This window comes from Mesoplodon bidens, assembly GCF_964165515.1.
Source record: "Mesoplodon bidens genome assembly, chromosome: 8".
NCBI classification, from domain to species: domain Eukaryota; kingdom Metazoa; phylum Chordata; class Mammalia; order Artiodactyla; family Ziphiidae; genus Mesoplodon; species Mesoplodon bidens.
In genome coordinates this window covers 62,346,791-62,364,007 of record NC_138165.1, presented here as the reverse complement: position 1 = coordinate 62,364,007, position 17,217 = coordinate 62,346,791, and positions in this window count along the sequence as shown.

Below are 17,217 nucleotides of genomic sequence, written 5' to 3'. Positions count from 1 at the left end.
TATGTATTAGTACATGTCTGTTAACCCCCATGTCCTAATTCATACATTCCTTACATCTATCCATTTGGTTAAACAGAATTTGGTTTTCTGAATCTATGCGTGTCCTTCTCTTGGAAATTATTTCATGGGTATTAATTTTAGGTAACACCGATAAGTGAGGTCATAAGATGTCTGTCTTTCGGCTTCTTTCTTACTTCAAGTTGGGTGATTAGCTCTAGATCCTTCTATGGTGGTGCCAGCGGCACGGTTCCATGCTTTTTCATGGCTAATATTCCATTGTGTACATGGACGACTCCTTCTTGGTGCATTTTTCTGTTGATGGACATTTTGGTTTCTTCCAGGTCTTGGCTATGGTACATGTTGCTGCAGTGCAGGATTGCCAGCCTGTGTCTTTTTGATCCTGCTCTACTCAGGTGAAAGGCCCATGAGTGGGCCTACCAGATCACATGGTAGCTTCATTTTTACCCTTAAACGCACCTCCATTCTGTTCTCACTACTGGCTGTTACCAGGTTACATCCCACCAGCAGCTAAAGGGTACGCGGTTCTCTAAAACCCCTTCAGCATTTACTCTTTGTAGACTTTTGTGCTGATGATCATTCTGACGCCTGTGAGGTGAACTTTTTTGTACACTGGATTTGCATGGCTTTCATAAATCCTGATGTTCAGCATTTTTCCATTCCCGATTTTTTAACAAAAAAGAAAGAAAGGAAAAGAAACTGTCGCTTTGAAATGTGGACGTCTTTTGAATGTTTTGATCGATATACGACCCTGGTATTTGTTTCAGGGCAGGTGTGGTTTACAGGCCTGCAATTATTTTGAATATCAACTGACCGTTAGCGCTGGGATTAAAGCTGCTGTTGTGTGAAACTGCCACAAGTTGGCCACAGTTCTCCTTTACCAAATCTGGTTACTAGGGCAAAAGAGCCTCAATGGAAGTCGTGTTCTAGGTTGTAATTTAGAATGGAATGTGCCAGGAAAAAGCCCCTTAAGTTTATGTCTCATTACTTCTTGTTTGTTTTTTTCATTTACTTTTTATTTTTTATCACAGCAAGGTTGATGACAATGTTTGGTTTGTAGTAGGTTTGCAAGGTGTGGTTGTCTTACAAATATACATGTATCTCTTCTCCTGGGATCCTTTTCCCATGTACGTTATGACAGAATGTTGAGGAGTCTTCCCTTGGTATTCTGTAGGTCTTTGGTGATTATGTATTTCACCTCTGTTTGTATATGTCTGTAAACCCCAATATCTTAATGTATCCAATCCTCACATATTTCCATTGGTGAACCATACGTTTGTTTAATCTGTGATTGCCCTTCTCTGTGGAAATATCTTCACTGGTATCAATTTTTAGGTAACACCTGTAAGTGATAAAATACAATATGTGTCTCTCTCTTTCTGACTTGCTACAAGTCACGTGATTACCTCTAGACTCATCTACGGTGCTGCACATGGCATTGTGTCCTTTTTACCCTTGGCTAATATTCCGTCTGTACATATACCAGTTCTTCTTTGTCCACTCATCTGTTGATGGACTTTTTGGTTGCTTCCATGTCTTGGCTATTGTAATGCTGCGGCAATGCACATTGGCCTGCCTGTGTCTTTCCAATTCTGTCTTCTTAGGTTATAGGCCCAGGAGTGGGCCTGCTGGATCATACGGTAGCAAAATGTTTACCTTTCAAAGGCACCTCCATTCTGTTCTCCTTAGTGGCTCTTACCAGGCTACGTCCCACTTAAATGTGAGGGTATGCACTTCTCCCCAACACCTTCAGCGTTTATTGTTTGTAGTTTTTTTGCTGAGGTTTATTCTGACTAGTGCGAGCTGATACCTCTTTGTGGTTGGATTTGCATGCGTCTCATAATCCCTTGAACTTGAGCTTTCTGGCATGTCCTTTTTTGCTTCAAACTGTGAGTACAGCTTACCTCTTCAAATTGTTTTTGTGAAGTATGTGTGACATTTAGAAATATTTTGGCCATTACCTCCCTCAAGACATTTGGAGGGCCGTTTTCATTTACAGCCCTCCAGTACTGGTGCATAGGAAGTGACCCTTAGCACAGGTTTTAAAGCTGCTGTTGCAGGTAATGGCCAGAGGGCGGCAGCATTTCTGCTTTTCCCAAACTGGTAACTAGGGAAACAGACCTTCCTGGCAGTGGTGTTCCTCGCTTATAAATGAGAGTGGAATGTGCCTGGATAAATGCCCAAAAGCTGATGTCTCCTTACTTATGTTTGTTTTCTAAATGGAATTTATATTTTTTTATTGGAGTCATATTCCATTGTGTACATGGACCACTTCTCCTTTGTGCATTCCTCTGTGCATGAACATTTTCGTAGCTTCCAAGTGTTGGCTATGGGAAAGAGTGCTGGAGTGCAGGATTGCCAGCCTGTATGTTTTTTTATTTGCGCTACATGAGCCTCTCACGGCCGTGGCCCCTGCCGTTGCAGATCACAGGCTCTGGATGCACAGGCCCAGCAGGCATAGCTCACGGGACCAGCCATTCCACGGCATGCGGGATCTTCCCGAACTGGGGCATGAACCCGTGTCTCCTGCATCTGCGGCGGACTCTCAACCAGTGCGCCACCAGTGAAGCCCAGCCAGTGTCTTTTGGATTCTCATCGTCTCAGGTGATAGGCCCAGCAGTGTGTTTGCTTGATTGAATGGTAGCTCAGTGTTTACCTTTTCAAGGCACCTCCTTTGTGTTTGCCTTCCTGGCTCTTACCATGTCCCACGTTGAACCAAGGGTAGGCATTTCTCCACAACCCCTTCAGCATTTATTGTTTGCAGAATTTTGGCTGATGGCCATTCTGACTGGTGTGAGCTGAAAGGTTTTTTGTAATTTGGATTTGCATGTCTTTATTTATTCCTTCTCTTCAGCAGTTTTCTATGCCTTTTTAAAATTTATGTTAAGGGATTCCCTGGTGGCGCAGTGGTTGAGAGTCCGCCTGCAGATGCAGGGGACGTGGGTTCGTGCCCCAGTCTGGGAGGATCCCACATGCCGTGGAGCGGCTCGGCCCGTGAGCCATGGCCACCGAACCTGCGCGTCCGGAGCCTGTGCTCCGCAACGAGAGAGGCCACAACAGTGAGAGGCCCGCGTACCACAAAAAATAAATAAATAAATAAATAAATAAATAAAATTTATGTTAAAAAAACAGGAAAAAAAGGAGAGTACAATTAACCTCTTGAAATTGTCTTCTTCAAAGGTTGCCCTCTTTTGAATTTTTGGGTCAATTTTTGACCCCAGGATTGTTTTTGTGGGCAGGTGTCATTCACAGGCCTGTAATGAGTGTGAATATTTAGTGACCATTAGCACTGGGTTTAAAGCTGCTGTTTTGGGAAACGGCCACAAGGCGGCAGCATTTCTCCATTCCCAAATCTGGTTACTACGGCAGCAGAGCCTTTCTGGAAGACCTGTTCCTAGGTTGTAAATTAAAATGGAATGTGCCAGGAGAAACCCTAATAAGATTATGTCACATTACTATTTGTTCGTTTTTTAGTTTCTTTAATCGGGAAAATGATTTGAATATTGTTTGTCCGGGTGTACACAATCTGGTTCACTTGTGCATAACACATATATATATATGTATATATATATATAAATAAATAACTAAATATATATATAAATAAATAACTATATATATATATATATATATATATATATATATATATACACTCATGTACAGAGCCACTTCCCATGTAAATTATTGCAGAGTGTTCCATAGACCTCCCTTGCTATATGCTCAGTCTTTTTGTTATATGTATTTAGTAGGTATTTGTACACGTGTAGTAACCCTAATCATAATTTTTCGATTCCGCCCACCTTTCCTTTTAGATAAGCATAGTTTGTTTTCTATGTCTGTGAGTGTCTTTCTCTGTGGAAATACGTTCATTTGTGTCAGTTGTTAGACAACGCCTATAAGTGATCTCAGAGGATATGTCTTTTGCTTTCCGACTTACCTCATGTTCTGTGATTATCTCTAGGCTCATCTATGGTGCCTCAAAGAGCAATGTTTCATGGTTTTCCATGGCTAATATTCCATTGTGTACATGGACCACTTCTTTTCCCACTCATCTGGTGATGGACATTTTGTTTGCTTCCGTGTCTTGGCTATTGTGAAAATTCCTGCAGTGGAGCTGTTGAAGACTGTGTCTTCTCGACTCTGGACTTCTCAGGTGAGAGGCTCAGCGGTGGGCCTGCTGAATGGAATGATGTCTCAGTTTTTACTTTTAAATGCAGCTCCTTTCTATTCTCATTATTGGCTGTTACCACTTTACATCTCACTGGCAGGTAGAGGGTACACAGTTCTCTAAAACCCCTTCAGCATTTATTGTTTGTAGACTTTTAGCTGATGGTAGTTGACATGTGTGAGTTGAAACCTTTTTGGAGGTTAGATTTGCATGAGTCTAATAACTCCTGATGTTGAGCTTTTATCCGTTTTCCTCTTTTTTGAAAATGAGTGAGTATAACTTACCCCTCCATACTACCTCCTTGAAAAATTTGCCAGTTTTGAATTTTCTTGGCCATTCCCTACCTCCGCACAGTTATGTAGGGCAGGTGTCCTTTACAGCTCTGAGTCCTTGTGAATATTAAGTGACCATTAGCTGTGGGTTTAAAGCCTCTTTTGTGGGAAACGGCCACAAGGTGGCAGCATTTCTGCATTTCCAACTCTGGGTTTTTGGGCAACAGAACTTTCCTGGAAATCGTGTTAGGAAGGTGCAAATTAGGGTGGAATGTGCCAGCTCCAACACCCAAGAGCTTTTATCTCCTAAATTGTTGTTTGTTTTTTAAATTTAAGTTTTATTAATTATCAGAGCAAATTTGATAAAAATGTAGGTTCTCCTAGGTGTACAGTTTCTGGTTCATCCTATCAATATATCTGTCTATCCCTCTTTGGATCCTTTCCCATGTATGTTATTATAGAGTGTTGAGTACACCTCTCTTTGTATTACATAGGCACTTTGTGATTATATATTTCATATGTATTAGTACATGTCTGTTAACCCCCATGTCCTAATTCATACATTCCTTACATCTATCCATTTGGTTAAACAGAATTTGGTTTTCTGAATCTATGCGTGTCCTTCTCTTGGAAATTATTTCATGGGTATTAATTTTAGGTAACACCGATAAGTGAGGTCATAAGATGTCTGTCTTTCAGCTTCTTTCTTACTTCAAGTTGGGTGATTAGCTCTAGATCCTTCTATGGTGGTGCCAGCGGCACGGTTCCATGCTTTTTCATGGCTAATATTCCATTGTGTACATGGACGACTCCTTCTTGGTGCATTTTTCTGTTGATGGACATTTTGGTTTCTTCCAGGTCTTGGCTATGGTACATGTTGCTGCAGTGCAGGATTGCCAGCCTGTGTCTTTTTGATCCTGCTCTACTCAGGTGAAAGGCCCATGAGTGGGCCTACCAGATCACATGGTAGCTTCATTTTTACCCTTAAACGCACCTCCATTCTGTTCTCACTACTGGCTGTTACCAGGTTACATCCCACCAGCAGCTAAAGGGTACGCGGTTCTCTAAAACCCCTTCAGCATTTACTCTTTGTAGACTTTTGTGCTGATGATCATTCTGACGCCTGTGAGGTGAACTTTTTTGTACACTGGATTTGCATGGCTTTCATAAATCCTGATGTTCAGCATTTTTCCATTCCCGATTTTTTAACAAAAAAGAAAGAAAGGAAAAGAAACTGTCGCTTTGAAATGTGGACGTCTTTTGAATGTTTTGATCGATATACGACCCTGGTATTTGTTTCAGGGCAGGTGTGGTTTACAGGCCTGCAATTATTTTGAATATCAACTGACCGTTAGCGCTGGGATTAAAGCTGCTGTTGTGTGAAACTGCCACAAGTTGGCCACAGTTCTCCTTTACCAAATCTGGTTACTAGGGCAAAAGAGCCTCAATGGAAGTCGTGTTCTAGGTTGTAATTTAGAATGGAATGTGCCAGGAAAAAGCCCCTTAAGTTTATGTCTCATTACTTCTTGTTCGTTTTTTTCATTTACTTTTTATTTTTTATCACAGCAAGGTTGATGACAATGTTTGGTTTGTAGTAGGTTTGCAAGGTGTGGTTGTCTTACAAATATACATGTATCTCTTCTCCTGGGATCCTTTTCCCATGTACGTTATGACAGAATGTTGAGGAGTCTTCCCTTGGTATTCTGTAGGTCTTTGGTGATTATGTATTTCACCTCTGTTTGTATATGTCTGTAAACCCCAATATCTTAATGTATCCAATCCTCACATATTTCCACTGGTGAACCATACGTTTGTTTAATCTGTGATTGCCCTTCTCTGTGGAAATATCTTCACTGGTATCAATTTTTAGGTAACACCTATACGTGATAAAATACAATATGTGTCTCTCTCTTTCTGACTTGCTACAAGTCACGTGATTACCTCTAGACTCATCTACGGTGCTGCACATGGCACTGTGTCCTTTTTACCCTTGGCTAATATTCCGTCTGTACATATACCAGTTCTTCTTTGTCCACTCATCTGTTGATGGACTTTTTGGTTGCTTCCATGTCTTGGCTATTGTAATGCTGCGGCAATGCACATTGGCCTGCCTGTGTCTTTCCAATTCTGTCTTCTTAGGTTATAGGCCCAGGAGTGGGCCTGCTGGATCATACGGTAGCAAAATGTTTACCTTTCAAAGGCACCTCCATTCTGTTCTCCTTAGTGGCTCTTACCAGGCTACGTCCCACTTAAATGTGAGGGTATGCACTTCTCCCCAACACCTTCAGCGTTTATTGTTTGTAGTTTTTTTGCTGAGGTTTATTCTGACTAGTGCGAGCTGATACCTCTTTGTGGTTGGATTTGCATGCGTCTCATAATCCCTTGAACTTGAGCTTTCTGGCATGTCCTTTTTTGCTTCAAACTGTGAGTACAGCTTACCTCTTCAAATTGTTTTTGTGAAGTATGTGTGACATTTAGAAATATTTTGGCCATTACCTCCCTCAAGACATTTGGAGGGCCGTTTTCATTTACAGCCCTCCAGTACTGGTGCATAGGAAGTGACCCTTAGCACAGGTTTTAAAGCTGCTGTTGCAGGTAATGGCCAGAGGGCGGCAGCATTTCTGCTTTTCCCAAACTGGTAACTAGGGAAACAGACCTTCCTGGCAGTGGTGTTCCTCGCTTATAAATGAGAGTGGAATGTGCCTGGATAAATGCCCAAAAGCTGATGTCTCCTTACTTATGTTTGTTTTCTAAATGGAATTTATATTTTTTTATTGGAGTCATATTCCATTGTGTACATGGACCACTTCTCCTTTGTGCATTCCTCTGTGCATGAACATTTTCGTAGCTTCCAAGTGTTGGCTATGGGAAAGAGTGCTGGAGTGCAGGATTGCCAGCCTGTATGTTTTTTTATTTGCGCTACATGAGCCTCTCACGGCCGTGGCCCCTGCCGTTGCAGATCACAGGCTCTGGATGCACAGGCCCAGCAGGCATAGCTCACGGGACCAGCCATTCCACGGCATGCGGGATCTTCCCGAACTGGGGCATGAACCCGTGTCTCCTGCATCTGCGGCGGACTCTCAACCAGTGCGCCACCAGTGAAGCCCAGCCAGTGTCTTTTGGATTCTCATCGTCTCAGGTGATAGGCCCAGCAGTGTGTTTGCTTGATTGAATGGTAGCTCAGTGTTTACCTTTTCAAGGCACCTCCTTTGTGTTTGCCTTCCTGGCTCTTACCATGTCCCACGTTGAACCAAGGGTAGGCATTTCTCCACAACCCCTTCAGCATTTATTGTTTGCAGAATTTTGGCTGATGGCCATTCTGACTGGTGTGAGCTGAAAGGTTTTTTGTAATTTGGATTTGCATGTCTTTATTTATTCCTTCTCTTCAGCAGTTTTCTATGCCTTTTTAAAATTTATGTTAAGGGATTCCCTGGTGGCGCAGTGGTTGAGAGTCCGCCTGCAGATGCAGGGGACGTGGGTTCGTGCCCCAGTCTGGGAGGATCCCACATGCCGTGGAGCGGCTCGGCCCGTGAGCCATGGCCACCGAACCTGCGCGTCCGGAGCCTGTGCTCCGCAACGAGAGAGGCCACAACAGTGAGAGGCCCGCGTACCACAAAAAATAAATAAATAAATAAATAAATAAATAAAATTTATGTTAAAAAAACAGGAAAAAAAGGAGAGTACAATTAACCTCTTGAAATTGTCTTCTTCAAAGGTTGCCCTCTTTTGAATTTTTGGGTCAATTTTTGACCCCAGGATTGTTTTTGTGGGCAGGTGTCATTCACAGGCCTGTAATGAGTGTGAATATTTAGTGACCATTAGCACTGGGTTTAAAGCTGCTGTTTTGGGAAACGGCCACAAGGCGGCAGCATTTCTCCATTCCCAAATCTGGTTACTACGGCAGCAGAGCCTTTCTGGAAGACCTGTTCCTAGGTTGTAAATTAAAATGGAATGTGCCAGGAGAAACCCTAATAAGATTATGTCACATTACTATTTGTTCGTTTTTTAGTTTCTTTAATCGGGAAAATGATTTGAATATTGTTTGTCCGGGTGTACACAATCTGGTTCACTTGTGCATAACACATATATATATATGTATATATATATATAAATAAATAACTAAATATATATATAAATAAATAACTATATATATATATATATATATATATATATATATATATATATACACTCATGTACAGAGCCACTTCCCATGTAAATTATTGCAGAGTGTTCCATAGACCTCCCTTGCTATATGCTCAGTCTTTTTGTTATATGTATTTAGTAGGTATTTGTACACGTGTAGTAACCCTAATCATAATTTTTCGATTCCGCCCACCTTTCCTTTTAGATAAGCATAGTTTGTTTTCTATGTCTGTGAGTGTCTTTCTCTGTGGAAATACGTTCATTTGTGTCAGTTGTTAGACAACGCCTATAAGTGATCTCAGAGGATATGTCTTTTGCTTTCCGACTTACCTCATGTTCTGTGATTATCTCTAGGCTCATCTATGGTGCCTCAAAGAGCAATGTTTCATGGTTTTCCATGGCTAATATTCCATTGTGTACATGGACCACTTCTTTTCCCACTCATCTGGTGATGGACATATTGTTTGCTTCCGTGTCTTGGCTATTGTGAAAATTCCTGCAGTGGAGCTGTTGAAGACTGTGTCTTCTCGACTCTGGACTTCTCAGGTGAGAGGCTCAGCGGTGGGCCTGCTGAATGGAATGATGTCTCAGTTTTTACTTTTAAATGCAGCTCCTTTCTATTCTCATTATTGGCTGTTACCACTTTACATCTCACTGGCAGGTAGAGGGTACACAGTTCTCTAAAACCCCTTCAGCATTTATTGTTTGTAGACTTTTAGCTGATGGTAGTTGACATGTGTGAGTTGAAACCTTTTTGGAGGTTAGATTTGCATGAGTCTAATAACTCCTGATGTTGAGCTTTTATCCGTTTTCCTCTTTTTTGAAAATGAGTGAGTATAACTTACCCCTCCATACTACCTCCTTGAAAAATTTGCCAGTTTTGAATTTTCTTGGCCATTCCCTACCTCCGCACAGTTATGTAGGGCAGGTGTCCTTTACAGCTCTGAGTCCTTGTGAATATTAAGTGACCATTAGCTGTGGGTTTAAAGCCTCTTTTGTGGGAAACGGCCACAAGGTGGCAGCATTTCTGCATTTCCAACTCTGGGTTTTTGGGCAACAGAACTTTCCTGGAAATCGTGTTAGGAAGGTGCAAATTAGGGTGGAATGTGCCAGCTCCAACACCCAAGAGCTTTTATCTCCTAAATTGTTGTTTGTTTTTTAAATTTAAGTTTTATTAATTATCAGAGCAAATTTGATAAAAATGTAGGTTCTCCTAGGTGTACAGTTTCTGGTTCATCCTATCAATATATCTGTCTATCCCTCTTTGGATCCTTTCCCATGTATGTTATTATAGAGTGTTGAGTACACCTCTCTTTGTATTACATAGGCACTTTGTGATTATATATTTCATATGTATTAGTACATGTCTGTTAACCCCCATGTCCTAATTCATACATTCCTTACATCTATCCATTTGGTTAAACAGAATTTGGTTTTCTGAATCTATGCGTGTCCTTCTCTTGGAAATTATTTCATGGGTATTAATTTTAGGTAACACCGATAAGTGAGGTCATAAGATGTCTGTCTTTCGGCTTCTTTCTTACTTCAAGTTGGGTGATTAGCTCTAGATCCTTCTATGGTGGTGCCAGCGGCACGGTTCCATGCTTTTTCATGGCTAATATTCCATTGTGTACATGGACGACTCCTTCTTGGTGCATTTTTCTGTTGATGGACATTTTGGTTTCTTCCAGGTCTTGGCTATGGTACATGTTGCTGCAGTGCAGGATTGCCAGCCTGTGTCTTTTTGATCCTGCTCTACTCAGGTGAAAGGCCCATGAGTGGGCCTACCAGATCACATGGTAGCTTCATTTTTACCCTTAAACGCACCTCCATTCTGTTCTCACTACTGGCTGTTACCAGGTTACATCCCACCAGCAGCTAAAGGGTACGCGGTTCTCTAAAACCCCTTCAGCATTTACTCTTTGTAGACTTTTGTGCTGATGATCATTCTGACGCCTGTGAGGTGAACTTTTTTGTACACTGGATTTGCATGGCTTTCATAAATCCTGATGTTCAGCATTTTTCCATTCCCGATTTTTTAACAAAAAAGAAAGAAAGGAAAAGAAACTGTCGCTTTGAAATGTGGACGTCTTTTGAATGTTTTGATCGATATACGACCCTGGTATTTGTTTCAGGGCAGGTGTGGTTTACAGGCCTGCAATTATTTTGAATATCAACTGACCGTTAGCGCTGGGATTAAAGCTGCTGTTGTGTGAAACTGCCACAAGTTGGCCACAGTTCTCCTTTACCAAATCTGGTTACTAGGGCAAAAGAGCCTCAATGGAAGTCGTGTTCTAGGTTGTAATTTAGAATGGAATGTGCCAGGAAAAAGCCCCTTAAGTTTATGTCTCATTACTTCTTGTTTGTTTTTTTCATTTACTTTTTATTTTTTATCACAGCAAGGTTGATGACAATGTTTGGTTTGTAGTAGGTTTGCAAGGTGTGGTTGTCTTACAAATATACATGTATCTCTTCTCCTGGGATCCTTTTCCCATGTACGTTATGACAGAATGTTGAGGAGTCTTCCCTTGGTATTCTGTAGGTCTTTGGTGATTATGTATTTCACCTCTGTTTGTATATGTCTGTAAACCCCAATATCTTAATGTATCCAATCCTCACATATTTCCATTGGTGAACCATACGTTTGTTTAATCTGTGATTGCCCTTCTCTGTGGAAATATCTTCACTGGTATCAATTTTTAGGTAACACCTGTAAGTGATAAAATACAATATGTGTCTCTCTCTTTCTGACTTGCTACAAGTCACGTGATTACCTCTAGACTCATCTACGGTGCTGCACATGGCATTGTGTCCTTTTTACCCTTGGCTAATATTCCGTCTGTACATATACCAGTTCTTCTTTGTCCACTCATCTGTTGATGGACTTTTTGGTTGCTTCCATGTCTTGGCTATTGTAATGCTGCGGCAATGCACATTGGCCTGCCTGTGTCTTTCCAATTCTGTCTTCTTAGGTTATAGGCCCAGGAGTGGGCCTGCTGGATCATACGGTAGCAAAATGTTTACCTTTCAAAGGCACCTCCATTCTGTTCTCCTTAGTGGCTCTTACCAGGCTACGTCCCACTTAAATGTGAGGGTATGCACTTCTCCCCAACACCTTCAGCGTTTATTGTTTGTAGTTTTTTTGCTGAGGTTTATTCTGACTAGTGCGAGCTGATACCTCTTTGTGGTTGGATTTGCATGCGTCTCATAATCCCTTGAACTTGAGCTTTCTGGCATGTCCTTTTTTGCTTCAAACTGTGAGTACAGCTTACCTCTTCAAATTGTTTTTGTGAAGTATGTGTGACATTTAGAAATATTTTGGCCATTACCTCCCTCAAGACATTTGGAGGGCCGTTTTCATTTACAGCCCTCCAGTACTGGTGCATAGGAAGTGACCCTTAGCACAGGTTTTAAAGCTGCTGTTGCAGGTAATGGCCAGAGGGCGGCAGCATTTCTGCTTTTCCCAAACTGGTAACTAGGGAAACAGACCTTCCTGGCAGTGGTGTTCCTCGCTTATAAATGAGAGTGGAATGTGCCTGGATAAATGCCCAAAAGCTGATGTCTCCTTACTTATGTTTGTTTTCTAAATGGAATTTATATTTTTTTATTGGAGTCATATTCCATTGTGTACATGGACCACTTCTCCTTTGTGCATTCCTCTGTGCATGAACATTTTCGTAGCTTCCAAGTGTTGGCTATGGGAAAGAGTGCTGGAGTGCAGGATTGCCAGCCTGTATGTTTTTTTATTTGCGCTACATGAGCCTCTCACGGCCGTGGCCCCTGCCGTTGCAGATCACAGGCTCTGGATGCACAGGCCCAGCAGGCATAGCTCACGGGACCAGCCATTCCACGGCATGCGGGATCTTCCCGAACTGGGGCATGAACCCGTGTCTCCTGCATCTGCGGCGGACTCTCAACCAGTGCGCCACCAGTGAAGCCTAGCCAGTGTCTTTTGGATTCTCATCGTCTCAGGTGATAGGCCCAGCAGTGTGTTTGCTTGATTGAATGGTAGCTCAGTGTTTACCTTTTCAAGGCACCTCCTTTGTGTTTGCCTTCCTGGCTCTTACCATGTCCCACGTTGAACCAAGGGTAGGCATTTCTCCACAACCCCTTCAGCATTTATTGTTTGCAGAATTTTGGCTGATGGCCATTCTGACTGGTGTGAGCTGAAAGGTTTTTTGTAATTTGGATTTGCATGTCTTTATTTATTCCTTCTCTTCAGCAGTTTTCTATGCCTTTTTAAAATTTATGTTAAGGGATTCCCTGGTGGCGCAGTGGTTGAGAGTCCGCCTGCAGATGCAGGGGACGTGGGTTCGTGCCCCAGTCTGGGAGGATCCCACATGCCGTGGAGCGGCTCGGCCCGTGAGCCATGGCCACCGAACCTGCGCGTCCGGAGCCTGTGCTCCGCAACGAGAGAGGCCACAACAGTGAGAGGCCCGCGTACCACAAAAAATAAATAAATAAATAAATAAATAAATAAAATTTATGTTAAAAAAACAGGAAAAAAAGGAGAGTACAATTAACCTCTTGAAATTGTCTTCTTCAAAGGTTGCCCTCTTTTGAATTTTTGGGTCAATTTTTGACCCCAGGATTGTTTTTGTGGGCAGGTGTCATTCACAGGCCTGTAATGAGTGTGAATATTTAGTGACCATTAGCACTGGGTTTAAAGCTGCTGTTTTGGGAAACGGCCACAAGGCGGCAGCATTTCTCCATTCCCAAATCTGGTTACTACGGCAGCAGAGCCTTTCTGGAAGACCTGTTCCTAGGTTGTAAATTAAAATGGAATGTGCCAGGAGAAACCCTAATAAGATTATGTCACATTACTATTTGTTCGTTTTTTAGTTTCTTTAATCGGGAAAATGATTTGAATATTGTTTGTCCGGGTGTACACAATCTGGTTCACTTGTGCATAACACATATATATATATGTGCATATATATATATATGTATATATATATATATATAAATAAATAACTAAATATATATATAAATAAATAACTAAATATATATATAAATAAATAACTAAATATATATATATATATATATATATATATATATACACACTCATGTACAGAGCCACTTCCCATGTAAATTATTGCAGAGTGTTCCATAGACCTCCCTTGCTATATGCTCGGTCTTTTTGTTATATGTATTTAGTAGGTATTTGTACACGTGTAGTAACCCTAATCATAATTTTTCGATTCCGCCCACCTTTCCTTTTAGATAAGCATAGTTTGTTTTCTATGTCTGTGAGTGTCTTTCTCTGTGGAAATATGTTCATTTGTGTCAGTTGTTAGACAACGCCTATAAGTGATATCAGAGGATATGTCTTTTGCTTTCCAACTTACCTCATGTTCTGTGATTATCTCTAGGCTCATCTATGGTGCCTCAAAGAGCAATGTTTCATGGTTTTCCATGGCTAATATTCCATTGTGTACATGGACCACTTCTTTTCCCACTCATCTGGTGATGGACATTTTGTTTGCTTCCGTTTCTTGGCTATTGTGAAAATTCCTGCAGTGGAGCTGTTGAAGACTGTGTCTTCTCGACTCTGGACTTCTCAGGTGAGAGGCTCAGCGGTGGGCCTGCTGAATGGAATGATGTCTCAGTTTTTACTTTTAAATGCAGCTCCTTTCTATTCTCATTATTGGCTGTTACCACTTTACATCTCACTGGCAGGTAGAGGGTACACAGTTCTCTAAAACCCCTTCAGCATTTATTGTTTGTAGACTTTTAGCTGATGGTAGTTGACATGTGTGAGTTGAAACCTTTTTGGAGGTTAGATTTGCATGAGTCGAATAACTCCTGATGTTGAGCTTTTATCCGTTTTCCTCTTTTTTGTTTTTGTTTTTTTTTTTTTTTTGCGGTACGCGGGCCTCTCATGGTTGTGGCCTCTCCCGTTGCGGAGCACAGGCTCTGGATGCGCAGGCTCAGTGGCCATGGCTCACGGGCCCAGCCGCTCCGTGGCATGTGGGATCTTCCCAGACCGGGGTGCGAACCCGTGTCCCCTGCATCGGCAGGCGGACTCTCAACCAGTGCGCCACCAGGGAAGCCCAGCCAGTGTCTTTTGGATTCTCATCGTCTCAGGTGATAGGCCCAGCAGTGTGTTTGCTTGATTGAATGGTAGCTCAGTGTTTACCTTTTCAAGGCACCTCCTTTGTGTTTGCCTTTCTGGCTCTTACCATGTCCCACGTTGAACCAAGGGTAGGCATTTCTCCACAACCCCTTCAGCATTTATTGTTTGCAGAATTTTGGCTGATGGCCATTCTGACTGGTGTGAGCTGAAAGGTTTTTTGTAATTTGGATTTGCATGTCTTTATTTATTCCTTCTCTTCATCAGTTTTCTATGCCTTTTTAAAATTTATGTTAAGGGCTTCCCTGGTGGCGCAGTGGTTGAGAGTCCACCGCAGATGCAGGGGACACGGGTTCATGCCCCAGTTCGGGAAGATCCCGCATGCCGTGGAATGGCTGGTCCCATGAGCTATGGCTTCTGGGCCTGTGCATCCAGAGCCTGTCATCTGCAACGGCAGGGGCCATGGCAGTGAGAGGCTCATGTAGCGCAAATTTAAAAAGATACAGGCTGGCACTCCAGCACTATTTCCCATAGCCAACACTTGGAAGCTACAAAAATGTTCATGCACAGAGGAATGCACAAAGGAGAAGTGGTCCATGTACACAATGGAATATGACTCCAATAAAAAAATATAAATTCCATTTAGAAAACAAACATAAGTAAGGAGACATCAGCTTTTGGGCATTTATCCAGGCACATTCCACTCTCATTTATAAGTGAGGTACACCACTGCCAGGAAGGTCTGTTTCCCTAGTTACCAGTTGGGAAAAGCAGAAATGCTGCCGCCCTCTGGCCATTACCTGCAACAGCAGCTTTAAAACCTGTGCTAAGGGTCACTTCCTATGCACCAGTACTGGAGGGCTGTAAATGAAAACGGCCCTCCAAATGTCTTGAGGGAGGTAATGGCCAAAATATTTCTAAATGTCACACATACTTCACAAAAACAATTTGAAAAGGTAAGCTGTACTCACAGTTTGAAGCAAAAAAGGACATGCCAGAAAGCTCAAGTTCAAGGGATTATGAGACGCATGCAAATCCAACCACAAAGAGGTATCAGCTCGCACTAGTCAGAATAAACCTCAGCAAAAAAACTACAAACAATAAACGCTGAAGGTGTTGGGGAGAAGTGCGTACCCTCAAATTTAAGTGGGACGTAGCCTGGTAAGAGCCACTAAGGAGAGCAGAATGGAGGTGCCTTTGAAAGGTAAAAATTTTGCTACCGTATGATCCAGCAGGCCCACTCCTGGGCCTATAACCTAAGAAGACAGAATTGGAAAGACACAGGCAGGCAAATGTGCATTGCCGCAGCATTACAATAGCCATGACATGGAAGCAACCGAAAACTCCATCAACAGATGAGTGGACAAAGAAGAACTGGTATATGTACAGACAGAATATTAGCCAAGGGTAAAAAGGACACAATGCCATGTGCAGCACCGTAGATGAGTCTAGAGGTAATCACGTGACTTGTAGTAAGTCAGAAAGAGAAAGACACATATTGTATGATATCACTTATAGGTGTTACCGAAAAATTGATACCAGTGAAGATATTTCCACAGAGAAGGGCAATCACAGATTCATTAAACAAACTTATGGTTCACCAATGGAAAGGTGTGAGGATTGGATACATTAGGATATTGGGGTTAACAGACATATACAAACACAGGTGAAATATATAATCACCAAAGATCTACGGATTACCAAGAGAAGACTAGTCAACATTCTGTGACAACGTGCATGGGACAAGGGTCCCAGGAAGAATAGACATATGTATATGTGTAAAAGAACCAAATCCTGCACACCTAAAACAGGCCAAACATTGTAATCAAACTTGCTGTGAAAAAAAAATTCAATTAAAAGAACGAACAAGAAATAGTGAGAGGTAAATTTAAGGGGCTTTCCTGATACATTCCATTCTCAATTACAAACTAGAACAGGACTTCCATTGAGGCTCTGTTGCCCTAGTAACCAGATTTGGTAAAGGAGAAGTGCTGCCACCTTGTGGCCGTTTCACACAACAGCAGCTTTAATCCCAGAGCTAACGGTCAGTTGATATTCAAAATAATTGCATGCCTGTAAATCACACCTGCCCTAAAAACAAATCCTGGGGTCGTATATCGATCAAAACACTTAAAAGACGTCTACATTTCAAAACGACAGTTTCAAGATGCATATTTTATGCACATTTGTCTTCTGTTTCTTTTACTTTCTTTCTTTTTTGTTAACAAAATGGGAATGGAAAAGGGCTGAACATCAGGAATCAATAAAGCCATGCAAATCCAGTGTACACAAAGTTCACCTCACAGCCGTCAGAATGATCATCAGCATAAAAGTCTACAAAGAATACATGCTGAAGGGGTTTTAGAGAACCGCGTATCCTTTAGCTGCTGGTGGGATGAAACCTGGTAACAGCCAGTAGTGAGAACAGAATGGAGGTGCGTTTAAGGGTTAAAATGGAGCTACCTTGTGATCTGGTAGGCCCACTCATGGGCCTTTCACCTGAGTAGACCAGAATCAAAAAGACACAGGCTGGCAATCTTGCACTG